Source organism: Aythya ferina, assembly GCF_964211825.1.
Source record: "Aythya ferina genome assembly, chromosome: 11".
Lineage (NCBI taxonomy): Eukaryota > Metazoa > Chordata > Aves > Anseriformes > Anatidae > Aythya > Aythya ferina.
The window spans coordinates 7,928,241-7,947,384 of NC_140307.1; the positions used below are offsets into that span (position 1 = coordinate 7,928,241).

The following is a 19,144-nucleotide window of genomic DNA, read 5'->3' on the forward strand; positions in this document are numbered from 1 at the left end:
CCCAGCCGACGATCCTCCAGAAACATTTGATGAGAAACGGGAATTTAGTTGGAAGGGAAGGAGGCACCGAAAGAGATGAAAGCGAGTTTCAGAAATGTCACGAGAGTGTTCACACGGTGAAGTTTGCTGCTGAAAATTAACTCGAGTGGCCACAGACCGGAGGCTGGGATGCCAGCTCAGTGCCAGGCAGTCACGGGACGGTCCTGAAAAACACCTCTAAAATAAGTGGGGTGATGGAAGGGAAATCTCCGCCTGAAAAATGTGTGTCCCCATCTGTTAAACAATATTCAGGTGCTCCTGCATTTACACTTTCTCCAGATTTATGCGGCGGTGGCTTTCGAAGGCAGATTGTCTATGAGAAGAACAGATGGAGGGAGCAATCCTCCCATCCCAGCTCTGCTCCAGGACTGAAGAAGTTTGTAATCTGCTTCTTGTCTGCCAAGCCAAGGCTCCAAATGAAGCCCCCTCTGCTCCAACACGCTGGGTAGCTCAGGAACCTGTGGCAGAGCACAGAAAGCCCTGTTTTTCCTCATCCCTTTCTGCAGGTTTTTCCATCAGGTCCTGTTCTGTGGATACAACCACGGTGCCAGGAATTTCTGTGTGAGCACCAAGAAGATGGGGCGAAGGGAGCGGGGCAGACGAGAGCAAATTTCCTGCCTCCCCACAGGTACGGCAGAGCACTTTTCCAGATGTCTGCCTGCTCCCCAGGCTTCGTGCCACACGGGTGAGCGAAGCCTGCCGGGCTCATCAGCACCGAATTTGCTGCGAAATGGGAAAAATCATTTCACGAAAGCAAAATAATCCCCAGTCGTATCGGCATCCCAGCTCTCCATCTCTCTGTTTCCTCTCTCTCTGTTGACATTCAAAAGGAAAACAATGTGATTGTTAATTACAAACTGCTTCGAATGCATGCAAGAGACTGTTTCGGAGCCAGAGCCAGCCCGAGGCAGGAAGGCTGGGGACACGACGTGTGCCGAGCTGCTTTAAAGGGCAGCAGGTTCCGCTGCAATTAATGCTGATGCAATCACCGTGCCAGACACCAGGTGGAAACATCACCTTGCGCAGCTTCCCACCCATCTCTTTTCTACCTACCCGGCTTCCCTTCGGGCCGAAATACCAAGGGAGAGCTTTGCATTTCAAAGATGTTGGTGCATTAGGGATGTTGTGATTCATGAGCTGTCCGTCAACGCATCGGCGTGCCGGTGCCCACAGATAAACCAGCAGCCCCTACTGAAAGCCTTATGCTCGTCTTCTGCTGGCAAGTCCAAGGAGCAGGGAGCACGGATGGGATTGAGGACCCCAGCCCAAGGCTGGCAACTCAGCCCCTGTCAGGAGAAGGGCAGGGCTGGAGCTGGGTGCACCACTTAATGCTCAAATGTGTTGTTTTGCCCCAGTCTGGATGATCCTTTTAATCCCTTCATGGTCCATGGGGAAAGAACAGTCACGGCAGCCTGATGGTGTATGGGATGAAAGAGCTGTAAGCATGGGAGAGGGTTGGGATATGGTAAAAAGGTAAAATATGCAGGTATGGAGTGGTGTGCACAGTGCCTTGTGTGTGCCGGGCAAGGGTGAAACAGGCTCAGGTGCAGCCACAGGGGCGTGTGTGGCACACACGGAGCAGACCCAGGTGTGTGGCACGAGGACAGCTGAGAAGCAGCAGCTCGGGGCAGAGGGATGTTCACTAGGTCCTGTCCCTGTGCACGGTGTGCTCCTGCCTTGCACACAAAACCCCTCGGTCAGGAGAGGGGTGGCAGGGACAAGTACGGGTGGCGGAGAGGGGAGGAGAGGCAGAGAGGTTTGTGCTTCCACCTGCTCCCTGCTCTGCCGTTCAGAGGCAGCCAGGCTGGGCTGGCTGTAAGGAAGGAGACAGCAGCAGCAGGCTCCTGTGGTGCCCTCTCCTCTGGTCTGCTGCCCACACACTCCGCGGGACTGAGGGCTGCAGACATAAAGGTAGCTCGTGAGCAGAGCTCGTCCCAGAGCTGAGCCCTGTGCCTCTCGGCCAAGGAACGTGCAAAGGCCCCAGGCTGGGCTGGGAGAGGCTTTGGGGAGCAGTCCCCCAGGGGGCAGCTCCGGGGAGACCTTTCCTCAGCCCCCAGAAGAGCCTGGAGCAGGCAAAGGGGTGTGAGCCCACGCACGGGCTGCAGGGTGCCAGGACAGAGAGGAAAAGCAGAAAAGTCCCGTGGGGCTCTGCAGGGCACAGGGCTGCTGGCCAGGCTGTCTCCTTCCCACCTCTTGGAAACTGCTCAGAGGGGGGCGTCCCTTTGCTCTGAGCCCCCCCAAGAGCTCTCACCCACCCTGTGGGTGCCCTTTTCCCCTCCTGCCCTGCTTCCTCACCCACACCCCAGCCACTGTTCAGCCAAACCGGCCAGGGTGCTTTGCTGTCCCCTGCCCAGCTCATCCCCAGCTTTATCCCCCTGCACCTGGCTCCTCCTCCCCAAAAACGCTGCCCAGGAGCACCGCAGCTCCCTGGCAAACCAAAATCCTCCTGCACTCCTGCTTCTCTCCCTCCCCAACCCCATCCACATGCCCGGCACCTTCCCTCCCCACAGCCCCTCATCGTGCCAGCGGTGCCCCCACCTCCACCACCCCAGCAGCCTCCCCGAGCCCACTGCCACCATTTCGGCCCCCCCAGGAGAGGGACCAGGGGTGGCCGTGGCCTCTCTCCGCGTTGTGGCTGCGCTCCTCTTCCTCCTCCTCCTCCTCCTCTGCTCGCAGCCTTCCTCCCTCCCTCCCACGGGAGCGGTGACTAATGCCGCTCGCGCACGCTCCTCCGCGGCGTGCATCATCCCGCGGGGGTGTGCGAGGGTGAGGAGCGGGCGCAGGCGGAGGAAAGGGGGGAGAGCTGGAGCCGGAGCGTGAGACGGGCTGGGGAACCTGCGTGGGGGCTCGTGGGGGGACAGCCCGGGGGTTGCGTGCAAGCAGCAGGGTGCAGCAAGGGTTGGGGATGTCCAGGTGGTGCTTGGAAAGGGAACGTGGTTCATGGGGTGGTCGTCGTGAGCGGGGTGAACGTGGAGGAGGTGGGAGCAGGGGAGCACTGGGAAGAGCACGCTGCTCGTGGTTTTATTGGGATCAGGTGAGAAAGGGGGAGTGGGGGGTCAGGGAGAATGGCTGAGGGTAAGGAGGAGACAGCGGGGCAGCCACACACTGCCCTGCGTCCCTTTGGTGGGCTGCTCCATCACCCGGGGGTGTCAGACCTTCAAGAAAAGGAACTGCCCTGGGCAGGCACCTCAGGGACCTTTCCCTGCCCCAGCTGTCCCAACAGCCCCAGTCCCCACACAGGGCAGTGCCTTGGGCACCTGGGGGACACAGGGTGCCGAGGGATGCGGGATGCTGAGGGGTGCGGGATGCTGAGGGGTGCAGGAGGCAGCCCCAGAAAGCCAGATCCACACAAATTCTCAACCCAGCCAAGGAAAACCGCACTGCACTGAGGTTTTCTCTCACCTACAGTGGCCCATCCAGCCTTGGGTGCCTGTGTGCCTTTTACCTGTGCACGGGTGCTCCCGTGGGGACCTTGGAGGCTGCTCCTGGGGGCTGCAGGACCACAGCCAGAGCCACCCTTGCTCCCTGTGGTGACCGCAGCCAAGATGATCTCAGGTTTTGGCTACAGGATGGGTACCAGCACGCAGATCCCCAGCTACAGCCACCCCCCTGCTCCCAGGACATCCAGGAGCGAGACCCTTTGCCCTCGCCCTCGCCACCCTGCCGAGGGGAGGCTGGGAGGCTGTGGGAGGGAGGCCGTGCGCTGCGTTTAAACAAGCCGGGTTTAACACGGCTCCGTTTTCCAGGCACAGGGGGGTGGTTTTTCTTTACAAGCCCACTTAAGAGCTGAGGAAGGCTGCAGGGCCGGCGTCCCAGCGGGCTCCGGCGCCCCGTGCTGCCAACCGCAGCCCCGCGAGCCCGCGGTAATGGCCTAGAGAGAGGGGGAGAAAGCCAGAGCCGTCTGCTAATGCGAGCGGAGCAGACAGAGCTGCCTGCCCCTCCTCCTCCTCCTGAGCCCTGCCCAGATGAGCAGCCTGGATTTCGGGGCACCAGGGGGGCTGGAAGGGGATGGGGATGGGGTTAGGGATGGGGATGGGGTTATGGAAGGGGATGGAGAGGCAGCTGGGGTGGTGGGTACGATAGGAAAGGCTGTCACTGAGTGTCTGAGTGGCAATGTCAGGGAGCAAGGGAGACCCTCCTCACCTTTCCTTCTGCAAACTGGTGTGCTAGCAGCCACAAGGTGCCTGCACAGACCCTGCACAGGGTCAGAAATGCCACGTCTGCCCAGCACGTCCTCAGGGCTGAAGGCTGGGAGGTCCCTGAGGTCCCTAGCAGGTGAGGCTGGCTGCAGAGGACAGCCTTTAGCAGGTCTGCTTGTCTGGAAGGAAGCGGGGTGCTGCCTGGTGCCACCTCGCAGCGGGTTGCACCAAGTCCCCGTCACTGACAGGAGGCAGGTTCAGTGCTCACAGCCTCGGTGCTCCTTTTTGTCAGCTCCTTTTTATCCCCCTCAGATGGGACAGGGATGGATGCAGAGCACAGGGCGCAGACATTCATTGCCCAGAGCCTGCTCAGCTCTCACCAGAGATGCCCTGGGATGGTTTGGGTATGCTGAAAGTGTCCAGGCCTCTGTTTGCAAAGTTCCCAGGTGCAGCAGTTGGCAAATATTGAAGCAGCAGGTCAGCATCTGCGCTGACTTGGAGAATTCCTCAAGACCCAAAAAATCCCCCGAAACCTCACACCCCATCACCAGCCTGGTGACCACAGGAGGTGTGAGCCCACAGCGGTGGGGATCAGTGCCATAAACCATCAGCAGCTGCTGGAGCCCCAGGCAGCAGGTTTCTCAGAGGGTCCTGAGCATTTTTGGCACCTCCAGACACAAAAATTGGACTCCCAGGAATGCCCCATCCTGGGCTGCCCCACGCCTCCATCCATCACATTGGGGCAGGCTCCTTGACCACCCCAAGGGTCTCAGGGCTCCTGGCAGCCACAAAGCCCTTTGTCAGCTCCTACGGGCAGGTCTCTGCTCCAGGCTGAGCCCCTCAGCACCAGGCGGTGGTTTTGGCATCGAAGATGGAGCAGACACTGCCTGCAGCTCAGTGGTGCTGTGCAGGGACTGCTCGCAGGGCTCTGCTGCTGGCCAGGTCCCCTGCTTGGACAGCATCCACCAACAGCCCTGCTCCTGGAGGTGTGAGCACAGGTTTGTGTCAGCTGGCGGTATGAGGCTGAAATGAAGACAAATGAGAGCAGAAGGAATGAAAAAAAAAATGAAAAAGAAAAAGAAAGAAATCCCTCTTCAAAACACATTTGAACTCAGGATGAAAAAACAACTTGGCAGCGAGGGTTTCTTTTCTTCTTCTCCCCAAACTTCAAGAACTCAAATGTGGGTGTGAATATCACTTTAAGGATTTATAAAATGACACATGGCCTCACCTGTCAGCATGCCAAAATCTGAATGTCGGTTTTAATTACACCGAATATTTTACTTTCTTATGCAGAGGCATAATCAATTATCTTATTTAAAGGCATTACGATAATGTGTGTGTAAAATGGAGCCATTCCCTGTATTGCATTAGATTCTCTAATTATAGGAGAATGTTTGGAGCTAAAATGTCAGCCTGTCATCTGGCGGGTGTGTAATTCATGATCTGCATTCGCCGGCGCGGATGGAACTGACAAAAATTGCATCCATTCCCTTCCACAGCTTTGGCCTCAAATTTGCCTGGTCTGGAAGTGACAAATCCCCCCCGCCCATCAGTACTGAATACAGAAAGTCCTGTCCGATCCCATCCCATCTGATTCCATCTCATCTGATCCTATCTCATCTCATCCCATCCCACCCCATCCCACCACATCCATCCCACCCCATCCATCCCTCCCCATCCCATCCCATATATCCCACCCTATCCCATCCCATCCATCCCAACTTATCCCATTCCATCCTATCAATCCCAACCTGTCCCATCCCATCCATCCCATCCCATCCCATCCCATCCCCAGAATTGTAGGGACCTGACTTTGAACAAGTGCTTCCTACTTGTGGGTGTTTGTAGCAAAACCTCAGGGTGCCATGCACATCCCATGCTCTGGGTGAGCACAGCACCATCAGGATGTGTCCAGCACCACCCTCCCACCCCTCCTGGTGGGAGAAGCCAAGGCAGGAGCGGCAGCAGGGCAGCACGTGACTGCAGAAATCATCGGGGACTCTTATCCGCCCTCCTCTGAATTACTAATAACGAGCCCCCTCCAACTCCCTGCTATTAAAGCAGAGGGATTAGATAAAAATAGTGCCTGTTTCTTGGGAGCCCAGCCCTTTCTGTAAGCAGTACCCACGTGGAAGCCACCCAGAGGCTCCCCTCCTGGTTCCAGTTAGCTGGGTTCTGCAGGGCAGCTCCTGGTCCTGTCCGTGCTGTCCCCTCGGGGTCAGCAGCCACGCGGGGCAGCAGGGGAAGAGGAGCCCCTTTGGAACTGGGAGAAGGAAGGGTTTGGATATTTTTTTTTGGATTATTATCCATTAATTATGCAGCTTTTGAAGTGAGGGAGGAGTATGGCACTGGATGCCGTCAGCCAGCACTTTTAGGGGGCAGCCCAGGGGGTGACGAAGGTGAGATCTGGAATTGCTCTGACAGCACCAAACTGGTGGTGGTGATGCACGCAGGACAAGGGGCAGCAAGGACCTTCACCCTAGGCATGGCACCTCAGCAGCACCGTGACGAAGAGGATGGTCCTGATGATGAAGAGGATGACCCCAAAGAAGAAAACACAGGACCCGGGTGCGCCCCTGGGCTCTGCTCATCGCCCCTGCATTACCCCGTGGAGATGGCAGCCCTGGCACCGCTTCCACCTTCCCTGGCTCCCCCTGGCATAATGGAGGCATCCCAAAGCTGCCAAGGAGCCGCGTCATGCCATTAAGAGGCTTATTAAAAAGTGATGCTCCGATTTAACACCTATTAGCCAGCACAGCGCCCTTCCTCTGCGCAGGGGAGCCTGCAAATGGAAGCCCCAGCTCCCAGCAGAACCCTAAGTGGCCGAGTTTAACTTTATGGCTCCAATTAGAGGCAGCGTTAAGGCCGCCCCGGCGCTGTGGGTTTATTAACACTCGTCCAGGAGCAGGCTCGGGCAGAGCTGTGCCAGCCCTGTGCCCTGTGCCACCGCGGTGCCACACCGCCGCTGGGGCACGGTGCAGGAGCAGGAGGAGAGCAGCCACCTTCCCACAAAAATCTGGAGCTGCTTAAACAGCCCTGCTTGTTCCGGGATGTTTACAGGCCATTTTTGCCTAATAAAGTCATTTTTTTTAGCAGCTCACATCACCCTAATTGCTTGTCACAATAATGCGAGACAGCTCCCATGTGCTGCGCTCACAGGGCCAGCAGGAGAGGCGCGGAGATGTCCTACAGCCCCGCAGCTCCTCGGGCACAGCCCCATAGCCACCTCCATCCCAGCCCCTGCACCCTGCAGCTCCAGCACACCTCGGCAGGGCCCCACGGGGTGCAGGGGCAGGAAGGAGGGTGATGGAGGGGAACAAATGGGCTCAGAGGATGGAGATTTGGTGTCGGGCGTTCCCAGCCCAGGCACTCAACGGGATTTCCCTGTGCACCTGTGCTTTCTCGTTTCCCCATCACAGCCCCATAAATCAGCAGCCCCTGGGTCCCGGTGATGGGATGGGAACAGCATTTTGGCATCTTGCTGCTGCCCCAGGACTGCAAGCCTCACACTCGGGTGTCTGTCCGTCCTGCAGCTCCTGGCCAGACAGACACCCAGCCCTGAGCCACCAGGCAGGGCCAGCTCAGGAGCTGGTTTCAGAGCTCACCCCCAGCACAAATCCAGAGGCACTGGGGACACCCACAGCCCCATTGGGCCCCCATAGCTCACCCCCTTGCAGCCCCTCCAGCCCCCTTGTGCATCAACAAAACCGCAGGCAGGGTCTCGGTGCTGCAGCTCCCTCCCTGTCCCCACCAGCACCCGTTACCCCGCGTGCCCCCGCCAGCTCGCCGTCATTTCCCCGCACGGAGTGACATCCAGCAGCTCTTCTTCCCTCTCCGCTCAGCCAAACAAACAAACAAACAATCCCGGGCCCTCGCAACCAGAGGAAAATTAGTAGCAGGTGAGAGCAGGCTGTAACGAGACCAAACTGTTCCTAACGCAGCCGGGGAACAATGCTTCTTTCCCCTCCCTTTTGCTGTTCTGGGGTTTGTATGGCAAAAAAAAAAAAAAAAAAATAGAGCATGGGGAACACTTTTAGGCTTTTCCTGAGCAAAGCACATGTGTAAAGGAGAGGGACCTGTGTCCCCCTTGCTCCCTGAACAGTGCCCTCAGCCACCTTGGTGGGATCCAACCCTCAGCCCCATGCAAAGCTGAAAACTTTGCAGCTCCAAAAAACAAAAACAAAAACAAAAACTTCATTCCAGCTTAACTCGAACTCTTTTGTTTTGTTCTCAGGTTGCTTAACTTGCTTTGTTAAGCCTTTAGAAAACAAGGAGGATCAACTGCAAAGCCTCAGCCCCCAGCATCTGGGAACACAAAGTCCGAAGCCTGGGTTCCAGACAGGCTCCCGAAGCATCTGGCCGTGGCCACAGGCTGCCCGAGAAATGCTGCAATGCCTTGGAGCCGAAGCGAGCCGCGGCGCTCGCCTCCAGTCCCTGGGTAGCTTTTGTTCCCCGCGGCTCTCTTTGCTCCGCGTCTGTTTACAGGGAGAAAAGCCCCCCCTGCCCGCTCCCCAGCACGTAGTGGAGGTTACAGGGTATTTATAGCTCAGCTGAGCTTGCTGAATGCCTTCTTCTAGGAAAATAGTTAGGCACGCTGCCTGTCCTCCGTTTAATCCCTCTTGCTTGGCTGCTGACACTTGGAAGCCAGCAGGGGCTCAGCACCACCTGGGTCTGGATGGGCACCAGGCTCGGTTTGGGGACACCAGCAGCTAGGTGGGAGCAGGCAGGGAACCCCAGGTGGAGTTACAGCTCCGGGAATCACACGGGTACACAGGAGGAGCATCCAAATGTGGGACAACCCCATATTTTTCCTCCAGGTACTGCCTGGACGATATCGGCACGGAGCCAGGAGTGCCACCCCCTGCCTGTCCCCAGGGCAGCTCCGAAGCCACCTCCATGTCCCCGTCTGGCAGTGCCCATCACAGCTGGCACGATTTGCTCACCCAGCTTTGCTCACTGCCCGTGGGCACAGCTCGGGGCTGTCCCTGGGATGCTCTGATCCCCCCGCACCAGCGCCTTGGCTGAACGCTGCTCTGCTCCCTTTTAACATATAGGAGGGAGATGTCTGAGATCACTGCGGGTTTTATGGTCAGGTTTGGCAGCCTTTCCCTATTTGCTCGGATTGAGATACCAATTGAGCTCGGTTGGCTCCTGCTGACTCAGTTAGCTGTTAGAGGAATAAGCGTGTGGTCATGAATCCAAGGGGAAAGGTTTCTTTTTCAGGTGTGGGCTCGCCATGCCCTGCCTCGCGTGTTCCCGGTGGGGCTTTGCATGGCCAAAGGCTTCTCCAGCTCCTTCCCTTCACCAGCCGCTGCCTGGGGACTGTTTTGGTGGCGTCCTGCCTCCCCTTTCCCCGAGGAAATCGACCCTACGATGAAATCATTTCCTAAATTCCCTCCCCACCCATACCCACCCCTTCCCTCGGTCCCTATCGGTCACCTCCCTGCGAGCAGCACAGCAAAGCAGTTCTGGGGCTCTTCGGCTGCTCCTGCAGCCATCCCCCTTCAAGCCCCCTCCACTTTCACATCCTCCCCCCGTGCAGACCAGCTCCGGCTCCCCAGCATCCCTCTGCCGTGCCACCAGCAGGGATTTTTCACAGCAAACCCCTAAAATCCCGTGCCCGGCTCTCGCAGCATCCCTGAAACCACAGCACACTCTGCAGGCGCTCCCACCGCAGTGCTCACCCCAAACCTTCCCGGGGCCCGACCCTGCAAGAATCTCTTCCCCGAGCTCCCTCCAGCCCTTACACCCTGGGGACGGTGACACCGGGCTGCGGAGGGGTCCCTGCAGGGGACAGATGGCACTTTTGGGAACACGGGGGCTGCAAGGATGCCGGAGCCACCAGGGATGCTCCTCAGAGCACCCCACAAATTTCCACGCAGCAAACCCACTGCCAGAGCCCCAAAAGTCAATGAGGCCCTTCAAGACATTAAAATAGCTCCCAGGTGTGACAATTAAGCAGAAAAAAATATATATATCACGTTTTCTCTCCAAAGGGTTTTGTTGGTAAAGGCACTGGGCAGCAGTGGGGGCCCCTCAGCTGGACCCGTCCGCCACGCGTGGCTTGGGCACGTGCACCTCTGGCAGGTATGTAAAAATAGAAATAATAACAACCTCTCCTCTCTTTCCTGCCTGGTTGGATAAATAGCTTAATTAGTTAATAAGGGGTTTAATTTGTTGTGTAGCTGCGTGAAGAATTCGCAGAGGGCGAGGGAAGTCGATAAGTCAAAGAAACGAGCCTTGGGGGGAGCCTGGGGAGGGGAGGGGAGGGCTGGCTGTGCCGTGGTGCTGTGCCCACCACCACCAGCTGCTGATGGCAGCTCTGGGATGGGGATTTCATCGGCCTGGTGAGACTGCCCCGTGTGCTCTTCCCTTACCCTGGTGTAAAGGCAGGGTCTGGCCCCCATCACCCAGTCCCCTTGGCTGGGCTGGCCAGGCCACTGTGCCTCTGCCCCATCCAAAACCCTCTGTCTGCTAACACCCACCCACAGCAACACCTAAAATTAGGTAAAATGTGTCCTTACTGGGTGTCGGGGGTGAGCGCTGTTAGATGGAGAGGAGCAGGATGGAGGAGCTGGGCTCCAGCACTGCCCTGGGGTGGGTGCTACCTGGGGCTTCTCCCCAGCCTGCTGCAAACCAAGGAAAAGTCAGAGCAAAATCCGCTGTTGTCCCCCACCACGTCCCCTTTGGGTGCCACTGGAGGTGATTCCCAGCTTGACGCCTCGCCAGAGGCAGGAGGGAGGCCCCAGCTCGAGACAAGAGGGCTCTTTCTTCATCAGCGTTAACCTCAGGCAGCTCTCGAGAAAAATCCTGGGCAATTAGCGGAGCGTAAGGAGATTTATAATTGAAATGGAGTTTGTAGCACTACAGGCGGCTCCCTCGAAAGACATCTCTCATCACAAGGAAAAAATGAAGGCGAGAGAAGAATAGAGAGAGGCAGAGGGGGAGAGAGAACTAGTTAAAGAGTTTAAAAACCCCGACCAAAACTCCATTTAGTTTTAACGTTGCATGATAGCTTTCATAATTCAGAACAAAGTGCAAAGCTCTTTAATGAGGCCATTAATGACCCTTTAATTTACTCCACCAGGGCTGAATTCATAAAACATTTATGTTCCATTTACACAGGATTTTCCTGCGACTCTCCGGGGCAAGTCCCCATCACGGAGCAGGTGGGATGAAACAGAAGGCTCTTCTCTTCTCTTCCTCCCCTCTCCTCCCTTCTTCACCCGTTGCTGGAGCTCTGCGTGTGCCTTTTAATTCTGCTAGCGAAGCTGCGGGGACCCTGGAGGGAGAAGAGCCATTCCTGACCCTTCTGCATAGTAAACAGATGCAGAGCACTCTGGTGTTTCTGCTCTAGGAAACGTGAAACCCTTTTAAGATCTAGCTGGAGCATCAAAAGCCAGCCTTAATATTTTTATTGAATGTTTTTTTTTTTTTACATCATTACAGCCCAGCTCCGGTTCAACCCTTGAAACACTGCCTGCTGGGAGAGCTCTCTGTTGCGATACCAGGTTTGCTTTTTGGGTCATCTCAAAGCACCCAGGGACGCATGTCCTGCCTGATTTCCAGGCTGCCATCCTCGGGTCAGGGCAGTGATGGGGGAATATCTGAGCATTTCTCATCCCAGAGGCTGGGGGAAGCTCGGAGGGTACCCAGGGAGCAGGGGTGGTGCTGCCCCACTTGCATGATGCCCCAGTCTGGCTGTCTCTTGACCCAAACAGCTATTTTTCTCACCAGTTTTTCTTCTTTTAAGGGTTTCGAGCAGGGAGAGACACCCGGGAAGGTGTAACTGCTTGCATCAGCTGAAACACCTTTAAAAATTTTAAAAAAAATAAAACGTCTCCCTAGTTTATTGCAGAGATCTCACTCTCTTTTCTCCAGAAAACATCAGTTTCAAGCACCTTCTGCTGAGAAGTGCCATTAATCACCGCAGCTGGGCTCTCAGCACCTGGAGCTTGCTCTCACCAGCCTCAGGACTGTCGAGCTCTCTGCTCTGCTTCTCTCCTTCACCTAAGGAGGGATTTTTGCATCAGCAGGCCAACACCCATGGCAAGCAAACCCGACTTCCCCAGGTACTGTTCCCAGGGGGAATCCTGCCCATGAGTGAAGGCAGGGCCTGTAGGGCCACGTCAGTGCTCATCAGCACCGGGCTGTGCTCATGGGGTAGTTTTTGTAGGGTCTCCAGCACACGCTGGGATCCGAGCACCAGGCTGGTGGCAGAAACTAGGTTTTCTGGTCCAAATCAGCCCCCAAGTGAAAATGAGGTGACACAGAGGGGCACGGAGGGGACTCCATGGAAGGAGGTGGCTGTGCCCAGGGCTGGGAGCATGTCTCATATGTTTGTACAGTGACAGCTGACTGACAGCAGGGAAAGGAGCCAGGTCAGAGATCAGAGACCTGCTGTCATGGGGGGGGAATGGTTTAAATATATTTAGTGAAAACAAGACCTTTCCCTTGCACACGGAGCCCCTGACATCACATAAACGCGCAGCTCCCTGCTCCTCCCTCCCAGTTCCCTGCTCAGCATGCCCCTGCTTACAAAATCCCTCTCTAGGGGAACCCATTTAACCATTTCTTAATCATTTCCAGGCGGCTCGCACACCTCCAGGGCTCCGAGGGCTGGAACAGCCATGAGGGCAGGCAGTACTCGAAGCCAACAGACACCGCCTGTACCAGGAGCTTTTCCTGCTCTAGCTGGGACCAGAAGCACACGGTTTTGGGCACAGCTGAAGGACACCTGCAGATATATCCAGGAGCCATCCGAGCAGTCCCAGCTCTCTCTCCAGCACTACAGCTCGCTGCAGGGCCACCTGAGGATCCTCCAGCATCCCTTTCCCTTCTGCTGCTTTAAACTCCCCAGGAGAGGGCAGCTGGAATGCTTCAAGCCTCAATTCGAACACTTCAGGAGGTGATGGAAACCCTCCAGGAGGGGGGCAGAGCTCCCGGGGTGTCTGTCCCACCGGGGGTCGGGGCTGCCTGAAATTAGGGTGGTTTCACAGCTGAACCCCGAGCTGCAAACAGGGGCAGGAGGCCACCAGGAGAGCCCCACAGGACTGCTGGGTCTCCTAATCAGCAGCAACACGCTGATATCACTGCTGCAGTGGTGTCACTCTCCATCGGGGTAGTGGCACAAGGGATTTACAAGGGAGCTGTACACACAGAAATGGGCGCTCATGCTTGCTAATCCCTCGTAAGCCTCTAATTCCCATTCTTTTTTCCCCAGATCATAAGTGCAGATCTGTTAAGGCCCCGTCACTTGCTGCACACTAAATTCCTTTTTTTCCTGTCTGGAACCTGCTGGGTGCCCTACAGGTGTTGGGGACAGGGGAGCCGTGCCAACCCCTGTCCCATACAGTGCCAAATGTAGTGGTGCGGGCTGAACGTCACCAGCAGGGACACCTGGAACGAGCCACTGCTCCCTCTCTGGAGAGCCCGAGGATGCCTTCTGGAGGGCATTTCTGCACCAACCCAAACCACCATTACTCACAGGAGTGCAGATAAGCAAGGGGATGCCTTGCTTATCAGGGCTTGGGGGGTTCCTCCAGCCAGCCTGGCAAAGTCTTTCCACGCTCCTCTTGTTAGCTTCCAGGGAGTCTTGGTGCCAAACATCTTCTCATCGCCACTCCCCAGCCACTACACACACACATGCTGGAAATAATCCTCCTAGGAATGACAAAGTAATAGTCACTAATTACACAATTAATTTATTCTTTGGCACTAATAAAAAAAAAAAAAAAAAAAAAAAAAAAAAAAAAAAGATTTTGTTACAAAGGAGGGTAAAAAAAAAAATTAAAGAAACAATCTAAGGCTTTGTTTAATTAAAACCACAATACACCGAAAAAACAAGGAATCCTAATGACACAGACAATGCTTTGATTGTGTAATTAGTTACCTACAGAAAAGATGCTTTCTTTTCTTCAAAACCCTGTTTCTTTTCTTATTACTCTTTGCTTTTCCCTTTTTATTGCAGGCGGCTGTCCTCAGGGCACACAAACCCCAGCAGCAAACCGCTGCTGCCAGCCCTTACCTGCGGGCAGAGGGCTCACATTCTCACCTCTCACACCCCATGCCCACCTTGGGGTGGCTGCAGCACAATCCCCGTGCCCTCCACAGCCATTCTCCGAGCCAACAGCACCACAAAATCGCGACCCCAGCCCCGAGGAGCTGGAGCTGGCAGGCAGAGCAGCCCCAGCCTGCTGGAGGGAGCCAAGGAGCAAAGCGTCAGCCCGGCGCTATGTATATGTTATGCTTCCGTGTCCCGCTGTTAACCGACGTTATATATATGTGTGCTTTAAGTATTCATATATTCATAGCTATAAAGGCCCTTTCTCGACTCGAGCTAAATTGCATAACCGTGACCTACTGTCCCAGAAGGCTTTTTATTCGTGTTAAATGGGTACTGAGATTAGAAAGCTCCTTGCTAGTAGGTGCAGAAGCGTTTCGGAGGAGATGGGAGAAGATGGATGGATCCTGCTGAGGCTCAGCGAAGAGGGCAAAGCAACTCACGACAAAAACACGAGAGCTGAGCCACGCTGCAGCCTGGCTGCCTTCGCCTCCGAAAACTGGCAGCAGGGGCTGGCTGCCCCCTGGGTGAAGGCAGGGCTGTCACCAACTTCGTCCCCTCTCCCCAGGGGCCCACGGCACAGAGGAACACCAGCATCCAGCACGTGCCCCTTGCACACTCACACATCCCCTGTGCACGCCCAGAGAGCCCGCAGCTCCTCGGAGGTGGCTCCTGGGATTTGTCACCTCCACGCCATCAGAAAGGGATCAGGACAAGGGCTGGCCCCCGTGCCAGGATGCTCAGAGGTGGCCAGGGCCGCTGGTGTCCCCTCGCTGCGACGCAGCCAGGGTGGAAGCGGCAGCGAGCTGGCTGCCACGGCACTGCCAGATGGTGGATGAGATTAAAAGAATTTGATTTTCAAATAATCCATAAACCTGGCTGAGCTAATGTCGTTTCATATGCATTATCTTGTAATCCCGGGGAAGAGAACATTTCAGAGCAAAGAGCCTTATTCTCCCTCCCTGCGAGGCCTCTAACAAGCTATAGCTAATCCCCTTTTTGTTGGAAGGTGCTTACAGGGACCTACAACACCCAGCACGGGGGCTGTGGCACCGTGCCTGGAGGGGACACGCAGGTGCCCAGCACCACGGGGGCTTTGTAGGGCTGGGGGCAGCACCCAGCAGGGCACAGGGACACCTCCAGCTCAGACCCACAGCAGATGAGGGAGGATAAGGGGAGGGAATTGGCCAGTCCTGCTCCCTCGGAGCACGTGCTGCAACACTTTGGGTAGGGGCATGGCTGCACCCTCTCTTTTTGGCAACTCCATTTCTATCCCCACCCGTGGGGATAAAGCCCCGAAAGCTCAGCCAGGTGAAGCCGTGTCCAACGCCCTCTCTAAAGCAACCCCTGCACAACCGAGCCCTGGGAAGTGGCCAGAGGAGCTGCTGACTTCTGCCTGCCCGCACCCAACACCCACCACCACTTTTTGCCCCTCTCTCTACCCCATACAGGTCCATCCCCCCCATACCCCCAACCCTCTTACAGCCCTAAACATCCTCCATCACCAAACTCAACCTGCCTGCTCCCTGCCTCTTTTCCCTGCTCTCCAGACTCCTTTGAGCCCCTGGTTACTTGTCAAGCCTCCATGGAGCAAACACAACCTCCTGCTGGTCCCCGGGACCCTTCAAGGCACAAGCCACCAAGCCTGGGCACGGTGGTTAGGAACTGGCAGTCCCCACAGCAGCCTTCAGGCTCCCACTCTGGAGAACAGGAGCTGGAATAGAAGATTTTAAGGGGGAAGGGAAGTGAAGGAAAGCTCCACGAATGGGATTTCTCAGTCGCTGCCTGCCATCTAGTGCCCAGCACCGAGCCGTTTCACAGGCAGCAACACCCGACAGCATCCTTAGTGGATTAAAGCTCTTAAATTGGAGGCAGGGACATCTGGGTTTTGGGCCCCACACAGGGAGTCCCCACCGTGCTCCTCACTTGATGTCAGGGTGAGGGCTTGGGAATCCACCCAGATCCTGATGGAAACCCTCAGGGAAAAGAGGAACAAACAGCCCGGAGCATGGGGAGGTGACACCACGTACAAAGGGCAAACCACGGCTCGAGAGGCAACTGCTGCTGGGCAGGGGCACACGGGGGTGTCCGACACTGAGGGGCTGCACCGCTCACCTGGAAGAGCCAGGCAGGGCAGGACAGGGCCTCACGGGCACACAGAAGGAGGTTCGCTGGTGAGCACGAGGCTCTGAGCACCTCCAACGCTTCCCAAAGCGCTAGGGGACATTAGCGAGAGGATTACTCGGAATTCAAAAGCAAATGGGATTTGTGACCCGTTACATTAACCGGGGACTGGGGAAAGCTCTGCAGAGGGAGCACGCTGCCGGCAGGTCACCAAACCCATTATTAAGAGCTCACAGATCACGAAGCCAGATACACACACACACACACACAGATAAATTTCTCTTTGCCTGCAGAGCAGGACACCGGCCAAGCCTCCCTCCCAGCCCAGTGTGCTTTTTCTGTGCGCCCATTAAACCTGGATTACACCTAGTCCCTTTCCCCAATAATTCACTTTCCCCCACAGGTCAAACGCAGAGGAATAACATCTGGGAGGGGAAAACCTGTAAGGAGAAGGGTGATGTGCAGAACTGCTGTGATAGATGAGGGTGAGCAGGAAGGGGACGGGCAGCACGGGCAGGCAGCAGCCCAGCCCGCGGGAATCAGTTGCAAACTGTTACCTGGGACATTTTCTCCTCAATTTTTGCCTCAGTTAATTACGAGATGGGGTGTTTGCTGTAGCTGTGCAAGTGGCCAGCTCCTGCTAGCACCCTTCTTGCTTCTGGAGCAGGCTCTGCTGAGCCCCAAAGCCTTGCACACCCCGTTTAAAGGCTTTATTGCCTCGCCTGGCTTTTGAAGAAGCCTCATTTTAATGTTGCTGAACACCCCGTCATATTTCAACTGAGAAATGCCCTTGGGTCTCCAAGCCCTGCCTATGAAGTCCTGCCAAAGGATTTTATAACCCCCGCGATCTGTTCGGGAAAAGCAGCCTTGACAGCAAAGCTGTATCTAGAACAACCTGAAGGAGCTTCCTGCTGTCAGCGTTTTGTGCTTACCTCACCAATTCCTGGCTTTGCTTTTGGAGAGCTTGGTGCTGAGGATTGGGTATTAACAGCAAAGCTTCTGGGGCTGTTTTGCCCGAGCCCCAGTTTCCCAGCAGCTCTCCTCCTTTTACGCCCGTCCTTACCTCTGCCTGCCCCCGCTCAGCGTCCTTCCAGACACGGGAGGGAAGAGGCATCCTCGAAACAGAAGGGTGAGAGCTGATCCGCTCCTGTCGCTGGTGACCTGCCTCAACCTGGTTTCCCACAGCATTTTCTGCAGGGCACCTGGGCTGCCCTGAGCAGAACGCTCCGTGCTGCTTCTGTAAGCACACAGCACTCACAGAAACCCCAGGGACTGCCAAAAAACTCCCCCCACATAGACAGATCCCTTTCAGATCCCTTTCAACTCAAAAATGGAGCTTGGACAGAACAAAAGCAGGTGACCGATGCTGCTGGGGAGCCAGCCACAAGGCCCCCCATCCTCAGGGACAGGACAGGGGTGACCCCACGGGTACAGCCCAACTTCTACCCACCCACCCTCATCCCAGCTGGACGGGGCTCTGCTCTGGGACAGCTTCCCTGAAGCAGTGCAGACCACGGCTGTCAGCCCCTCCTGGTTCCACATGCATTTATCTTCCAAATATTGAAGTTTTTGGTCACCTGGAGACAGCCAGGAGGAGGAACAAATGCTACCAGCTGCCTGTTACATGGGCAGCATGGGGTTGTGAGCAGTTCGGTGTTACCACAGCACTACACAGGCACACAGGGCTCTGCGTAGAGACCACCAAACCCCAGACAGGGCAGGATATCAGCTAAGGAAGGCATTTTGTAGGGGAAACAGCAGAAACCTGTACCTGCGAAGCTGAGAAGTAGTTTTATTAGGACTTGTTATCTCTCCATGGCTGGAGGGGAGCGCTAGCATCCCATTTGTCACGCAGAAAGCTTTAATCTCTCTCTTCTAACATGGTGGCTGAAGCAACAACTCAGATGCAGGGGTTTTAGGCTGCAATTGATCCTTACATTTGTTTCTGCTTCAGGAGACTTTTAGCAACGGCTGCTGGGCACCACTGCATGAGGGAGAAGGCATCTAAATGGCACACATCCTTGCTCATTGAGGGGGAACAAGCTGGCTTTTGTGAACCACCTTCATGAAGGAAGTGTTCTGTGCTGAGCACAGCTTTGAGCAGCAGAAAGTCTCTGCAGGCTGACTGTCAGCACCCTCCAGCTCCTTCCCCAGATGGTGCAGCCTGCAGGATGCTCTGCTCACAGAGGCCACAGGGAAGGGGAGCAGGTCACACAGAACAAAAAGTGAGCAAAGGCACCCAAGTGAGAGGATCTAGGATTGTTCTCAGCACCTGGCTGAGGGTCCTTAAATAGAACAAACACTAGAAGGAAAAAAGAGCACAGTTCCCATGCAGGTTGGAAGCAGAGATTCCTGGTTTAGGTGCTGAGAAAGCAACAATGTCAGCTTCCAGAGAAGACCCAGTTTGTTACGCACCTGAAGCCTGTAAGAACAAAGGCCTGAGCCTGAGGAAAAAGATAAAACATAAAAGAGGCCGAAGATTCTGGCCTCTCCATTGCTGGAGGGTGCTACACCTCTCAGCACACACAGTGCCCACAGACTTGTTGCTCCAGCAAGCCAGAGAAGAACTGTCTGAGTTTCAACATCACCAAGCTTTCCATACAGCTTTTTCTTTCTTTTGTGCTCCTTGTTTTGAGAACAAAAAAGCACTGATTAAACACAAGCTCATATGCTTTGAAAGCCTCATCGAGCAGCACAAAACCTGCTTTTAGCACGGGAAATGGCGCAGAGACCTCGGCAAGGGGCATGCCCTGAGCCCTGCACACAAAGCTCTGCC

The 19,144-nt window shown here is 55.8% G+C and overlaps 1 long non-coding RNA gene across 1 annotated transcript; it reads left to right on the forward strand.

Moving 5' to 3' along the window:
• The first annotated feature begins 10,181 nt into the window (after window positions 1-10,181).
• Window positions 10,182-13,755, forward strand: LOC311442935. Its single transcript, XR_014696955.1, has 4 exons — window positions 10,182-10,268; window positions 11,631-11,692; window positions 12,063-12,253; window positions 12,771-13,755. It is a non-coding gene; the product is annotated as an uncharacterized lncRNA (long non-coding RNA).
• The last annotated feature ends 5,389 nt before the right edge of the window (window positions 13,756-19,144 follow it).